The 7404-nt window shown below is 41.7% G+C and overlaps 1 long non-coding RNA gene across 1 annotated transcript; it reads right to left on the minus strand.

Annotated features, from left to right (window-relative positions):
* Nucleotides 1-3713: 3713 nt before the first annotated feature.
* LOC142662568 (uncharacterized) lies at nt 3714-6347 on the minus strand. The gene is made up of 2 exons (XR_012850960.1): nt 6263-6347; nt 3714-4313 (listed from the first exon to the last, which is right to left on the minus strand). It is a non-coding gene; the product is annotated as an uncharacterized LOC142662568 (long non-coding RNA).
* Between the last annotated feature and the right edge of the window lie 1057 nt (nt 6348-7404).

Here is a 7404-nt window from a genome sequence, read left to right on the forward strand (position 1 = left end):
ATCTTTCACAGGCAAAAGAGGGTTTGGTTTGGGACTGAGTTGGGGCGAGTGTGGGGGGATCACGAGCAGTACAGTCCACTTCATGCTGACTGGCTTAGCAACAGGAGGAATAAATCTGCCCTTGACAGTTCACTGTACGGCGGCCAAGAAATGGGAAAAAGAAAAAAAAAAAACGCACAAAAGATGAAATGTAATGGCGAAATGACTTATGTAATCTATAGAGACTGGCAATGTATGTGATGCTGTAGGTTATGTGTCTGGCTACAGATGTGTCTAGCATATAGGTTTGTCATGTTGCCAACATTCTAGAATTGCGTTCATGGACATTTTAGATTTGATTCACAGCCAGAGTGTCCCATTAAAGAAGAACTCCAGGTTTTTTGTTTTTTCTATCATTCGATACCTATCCCTCCAATATATATACCCAGCGAGTTTTATCTTATTTAGTTATTTCTTTCTAATCTGAATTCTTCTCTTCAGTTGGGTCATGTGACCTCACTCTGACCTGATAAAATTTACAGCAGTTAATGTAATTGAGAGTCAGACTCTTCACTGCCTCATTTTATGGACTGTACCAAACAGGTTCTCCACAGAGGGGATCCAGAAACTTGTTACGAATTACTGATGAGCAGATACATAATTGTCTCACAGCTATAAGTCAGGAGGCTGAGCTGCGGCCTCCTTCATTATAACTGTGTGATAGTTATGTATCTGCTCATCAGTAGTTAGTAACATAAGTTTCTGTATCCCCTCTGTGAAGAACATGTTTGGTACAGTCCATAAATCAGGAAGCAAAGAGGGTGACTCTCAATTACATTAACTGCTGTAGAATTTATCAGGTCACATGACCCAATTAAAGAGACAAATTTAGATAGAAAGGACTAAATAAGCTAATAATAGCTGAGCATATACATTGGGGGGATAGGTATCTAATGATAGAAAAAAAAATCCTGGAGTGCTTTAACATAAAGGCGTCTGCCTAAACATAGCAGGTGGTGCCATGTGCCGCCATGAGCAATGCCAAAGTGCCACTATAAACAGACCTAGTGGGCCACCATAAAGAGCTAGAGAATCGTCGTCCTAAACATTCCCAAGAACCAATGAACAGTTCCAGAGTGCCACCATAACAGTGCTAGAGTGGTTACATAAACCATGCCACGTACCCCCAAATAAACACCCATGTGCCCTATAAACTATGTCAAAGGGCCACCATGAACTGAGCTCAAATGTCACCATACACAGCGTCATGTGCTTCTATAAAGACCCGGTGTGATCCTATAAACCGTGCCCCATGATCAATGTCAAAGTACCATCATGAACAGTGTCAACTATAGATTACTCGACAGCGCTGATAATATTTCAATATATATATTGGTCAAAAGTATATGGACACCCCAACATCATCAGCTAGCTGGACATCACATTCCAAAACCATGAATCTTAATATGGAGTTGGGCCCCTTTTACAGATATAACGGCCTCCACTCTTCTGGGAAAGCTTTCCTCAAGATTTTGGATCGTCTGTGGTAATTTGTACTCATTCATCCAGAACCGTATTTGTTATGTGAGCCACTATTGAGATGATCTGGCTTACGGTTGGCATTCCAATTCAACCCAAAAGTGTTAGATGAGGTTAAGGTCAGGACTCTGTACACCCACTCGAGATCCTCCTCACCAAACTGCTCACCCCATGCCTTTATGTAAGGAGAATACAGGTATGCATTTCATACAGACATCAACTATACATTCCTATCACATATGCATAAGTGGGCACGGGGCACACCCAAAAGAAGCATCTGTGGCTGATACTTATGGTGGCATCTGTGGCTTGCAGACTGTTAAGAGGCTTCTATGTACTCCAAACTGTTAGGTGGGCTTCAATGACTTGCACACTGTTATGGGGGGCTTCTATTGCTGGTACGTAGCTATAAGGTCTTTTGTGTATGGCACACTCCTATGGCAACTTCTATAGCTTTCACACGGTTTGGGGGGGGGGGGGGCTACTATTTCTGGTACACTGTTATGGTGCCAAGACCAGGAATTGAATTTAGGAAATATATTTGGGCAACACGTTTCGAAATTGAAAGAGTTACTTCCTTAGGACTTTTATGGGGCATCTGTGGCTGGCACACTGTTATGGGGGCATTTGTGGTTGATGTACTGTTACATAGATAGCTGTGGCTGGCAGACTCATTTTAGAGGTGTGACTGGCTCGCTTATGCAAGAAATTGGTGGTGCAATTATGCGATTGATAATCACTACCGATGTTTTATACCACACTAAATGACAGGTTTAATATGTGCTAAACTACGTGATAAAAGATGTAATTTCCCTTTAAGTGATAATGTCGATTTTGGATAGTTCTCACTCAGAAATAGGTAAATGTAGTTGGGATTTAGTGAAGCTGAAGTCACTGATGGATACAGAACAGGACGCTTCTGATTAGAGAATACTTTGTTTACAGAGAAGTCAGCGACCGTTAATACATCATGATAAAGTTTCAGGCTCCTTATACCTATTATACGCCGGCTTTACAAATCAGGTTCCGTTTGTCAAGAGCAAATCTTTTTGTACATATTGAGATGTCGATTTAACACTTTTGGCCTTTGAAGCCAATTTTACTTTATCTCTTATAGTTATTTCATATTAAGGGACAAAGGCAGAAATTTTAAAGGGGAGTTTCCGAGTGTATTGCGGAATTTACAGACTGTTGGTAACCCTGGTTAACACCCAATATTCCTTGTGGTTTGGTATAGTGCAGGGGTTAATTGAGGTGGCTTAGGGTAAAAATATAACTATCATTTATAAATATTTAATTTAACTAGGTCCAACATTCTTTATGGGGGTACAGAGGCAGAGCTTCATATCCTCTGCTGCCCTTCATACCGCCATTGAGCTACATAATAAAATTCAGTCTGCCTGCAGTCACCACTAGGGGGAGCTCACTGTATAGAGATTTAAACAGCTCTTATTGAACTCAATAATCCTTATGCGGTGCGCTCCCCCTAGTGGTAGCAGAAATAACTTTATTTAACTTATAATAATACTTTATAACTGTAATATATTGTGTTAAAGGGGAATTTTGGTAAGAAGAACTTATCACCCATCGACTGTGAATGTGATACATGATTTGTGGTTGTCCGACTGCTGGCCCCCCCCCCCCCCCCCCCACCAAAAAAATAGATTTCCACACCTGTATATGTGCCCCCAGCAAGATTCTTATTGGGGCACTGCGGAGGTTGGTCCAAAGGACAAAACTGACAAAAGGCATAAGATTGGCCATTGAAGTGTAATGGATCAAAGACATTTTGTTGTTGGACTTTTGTTGAATTTTCAGACTTTAATTTTTTTTTAATGATCATCACAGGTGTTTTCTTGTTGCTTGGGGAATGAACACGACATTGCTCTCACCATCATTGATCCAGGTCACATGCCGAGAGAAATGGTTGGAAATTCAACTTACCAAATAGCTCTGGCCTCATGGATGCATTTAATACTGAAGATTTCCCCCCAATTCTACAGGTAAAATAAATATAGCCCACCCACTGTGCCCCCCCGCTATACATCAGTGCCTATATACATTAGATGAGTCAGCTGAACTGCCCAATTTTGGTGGGGCCAGACAACCAATGTTGCCAGCCGTCCGTAAATTCCTGGACAGTCTGTAAATATAATGGTCTTTTTTCCAGTGTCCATAAAAAAAAACTTGTTGCGTGATTTTTTTAAAATTGTTTGAGTTTGTGCCATTTATTAGGATTGTAATTACCATTGGTTTAGAGGTCACAGTACCAGGGAGGGGATGAAAAATCTATCTGCAGGATCGGCCTCACTCACAAGTATCAGCTGGCTCTTTATAGATGGTATTGGCAAAGACACTTCTCCAGATGGTATTGGTCTTATTTGTAGTAGAGGCAAGGAGCACTTCTTCATGAGGCCGAAGTCAAGAGAAGTGAGAGGCGTCAAGGGGCTCACCCCAAGGAACAGGTCTACTTCTTTGACCTGAGTTGCCGCATCGACCATAGAGAGGTCGTGCTCGTCATCCTGGATAGAGGTGGTTGATGTGAAGCCCAGGTCTCCTCTGTCTACTTGGCATCCAGATATTATTTTTTTCGGCTTGAGTTCAGGGGGAGGTAATATTATAGGGGTCACTGGAGTGACATCAACAGCACAGCTGAAGCACACAATGTTATTTATCCATTTTCTCAATTTCGAAACAGATGATTTCTGTTTCTTTCCAGCAGCAGATGTCCCTGACTCCTCTGCCTCTCTAGATGGAGACAGAGGGTGATCAAGGGTGCACTCAGGCAGTTGGTCCTATGTGGAAGAGAGAGGAACAGAATTTAGGGTTAGTGAAATAATTAGTGACCTCCACATGTCAGAGACATTTCCATAGAGCAGAAAGAATTATATAAAGTAAGAATAAGTCTTCTTCGGGACAACTCGTGGTGGAGACATCTACTGGAGGATTAGTAGACACTGGAGGAGATAGACATCATAATGAGCAGAAACGGGTTGAAGTTATATCAGGACATGAGCTCTTAGTTTTGTATCCTATAGACATTTATAGAGCCTTAATTTATGTAACGTATGGATTTACATTTACAAACCAAGATTCCTTTTGCTGCCCTGTAAAACGGTGAAATCAACAAACTCCTCTATCCTCTTCTCTCCTCTCCTATACAACCCACAGAGCATTATGGGTAATACCAGGCTTTATATAGCGGTGATGGAGATGACATCACGGTTAGTACCAACATAAATTGGCAATGACTGGGATTCCATGGTAAGCAGGTAGCTCTGTGGACGGGGCCCAGTTTGATAAACCGGTAACACATCCTCGGTTTGTCTTGTAGAAATGAATAATGGAGACGTGACTTGTACCTTCTGATTGGAGAGGAGTTTATACTAGTAACCAATTATAAGCAAAAACGGAATGTATTTGGGGTGATGTGTAATAACTTTTGGGGAGGAGACACAGGATTAAACCCCTCCCCCAGACCCACCATGTGACACTTTTGATACATCTGATTGACATAATGGAAGTTACTGGATTGGTTGCTATGGGCAACAAGACCAGTTTTTATGTTAGGGTATGTTCACACGCACTATTTACGGACGTAATTCGGGCGTTTTTGCCCCGAATTACGTCCGAAAATCGCGCCTCAATAGCGCTGACAAACATCTGCCCATTGAAAGCAATGGGCAGACGTTTGTCTGTTCACACGAGGCGTATATTTACGCGCCGCTGTCAAATGACGGCGCGTAAATAGACGCCCGCGTCAAAGAAGTGACCTGTCACTTCTTTGGCCGTAATTGGAGCCGTTATTCATTGACTCCAATGAATAGCAGCGCTAATTACGGCCGTAATGGACGCGCCGTTCAAGCGCCTGCAAATGCCGTTACGGCTGAAATTACGGGGATGTTTTCAGGCTGAAACATCCCCGTAATTTCAGCCGTAACGGACGCCCTCCTGTGAACATACCCTTAGACTGTTTTCATAAATGAGGCCCATTGACAAGTCCAGTAATGGGGGGAGTTGACATCAGGACATGGACATGTTTCATCTCAAGGTCTCTGGGTCCAGGGAAAGGGGTCTGCGGGCAAATACAACATCTGTAAATCTTATTCCTGCCCCTCTGGAAACAACTTAAGGGCTTATTCAGACGAACGGGATATACGTCCGTGCAACGCGCGTGATTTTCACGCGCGTCGCACGGACCTATATTAGTCTATGGGGCAGTGCAGACGTGCGTGATTTTGACGCAGCATTGGTCCGCTGCGTAAAAGTCACGACATGTCCGTTCGTGAGCGTTTTTCGCGCATCACGCACCCATTGAAGTCAATGGGTGAGTGAAAACCACGCATGCCACACGGAAGCACTTCCATGCGAACAGCGTGATTCGCGCACCAGCTGTCAAAAGGATGAATGAAAACAGAAAAGCACCATGTGCTTTTCTGTTTACAAATATCCAAATGGAGTGTCATAATGATGGCGGCTGCGTGAAAACCACGCAGCCGTGCATCATATGATGCTGCCACACGGAGCTGTCAAGTGCCTTTTGCGCACGCAAAACGTTGCGTTTTTTGCGTGCGCAAAAGGCACACGCTCGTGTGAATCCTGCCTAAATGTGTATCATCTTTAGATTTTAATGAAAAAAGGGTTCCCAAGGTTTTCCATCCTTCTACGTTACAATTCAGGAATCTATTTATGTCTTCCCTAAAAAAATAATCCTAATATCAATCAGTAAATAAATTCCACTTACAAGGGATCTGAGCATACTTTGTCCATAGAAATAAAACTCACAAAATCTCCAAACTCCACTATCCGCTCCTTCTCTTCTATACAACCCACAGAGCATTGTGATGACATCATAAGTGTTTGACATTACGGTTAGAACTGTAGTAAATGTCAGTAACTGTGTCTCCATGACACCTGAATAACATGGTGGTTGGGTCCTGGTAAAACACTTTGATAAACTTATATCTTGTAGAATAAATGGTAGAGACGTGAGAACCTCGTATGTAATGTCCAATCTGATAACCGCAGAGCAGGGTTGCCAACCACCAATTTATTTTTTTCTGGACAAGTTGGCTCAAAATCACGGACAGACAGAAATTTTTACGGACAGTTTTTGAAAATTGAGAATAACCTGTTTATCGAAGTGAAAACATTAATATAACGAGGTTAGCTATGTTAATTGTGAATTAGAAAGTAATAATAATTAAAAATTATAATAATGGATTCAGGCCGACTGTGCATTTTTACTTTTTCCTGGTTCAGTTCAAGGCTGAGGCACTAAAACCTGCAGACAAGACGTTCTCCGCTGTAGGAAGATCGGTGCAATTTATAAAAAGAGTGGGACATGGATCACCGACAATATAGCTACATACTACATATACATGCACTAAAAACACACTCTATATATACATACATTGCACACATTCATTCATACATACATACATATATACATACATACTGGCCACACGCTACATACACACACTGCACACACACTAGTCCTTCTGAATGAATTAGAATATCATCAAAAAGTTAATTTATTTCAGTAATTCAATTCAAAAGGGGACACTCCTATATTCTATAGATTCATTACACACAGAGAGATCTATTTCCAGCATTTTTTTCTTTTAATGTTGATGATTATGGTAACAGTTAATGAAAACCCAAAATTTAATCTCTCAGAAAATTAGAATTACATAAGCCCAATTTCAAAAATGATTTTTAATACCAAAATGTTGGTTTACTGAAAAGTATGTACAGTATATGCACTCAATACTACTCTGCATGAATTACTGAATTAATGCGACGTGGCATGGAGGCGATCAGCCTGTGGCACTGCTGAGGTGTTATCAATGTGGCGTGGCATGGAGGTGATCAGCCTGTGGCACT

The sequence above is a fragment of the Rhinoderma darwinii genome, chromosome 10 (assembly GCF_050947455.1).
Source record: "Rhinoderma darwinii isolate aRhiDar2 chromosome 10, aRhiDar2.hap1, whole genome shotgun sequence".
NCBI lineage: Eukaryota > Metazoa > Chordata > Amphibia > Anura > Rhinodermatidae > Rhinoderma > Rhinoderma darwinii.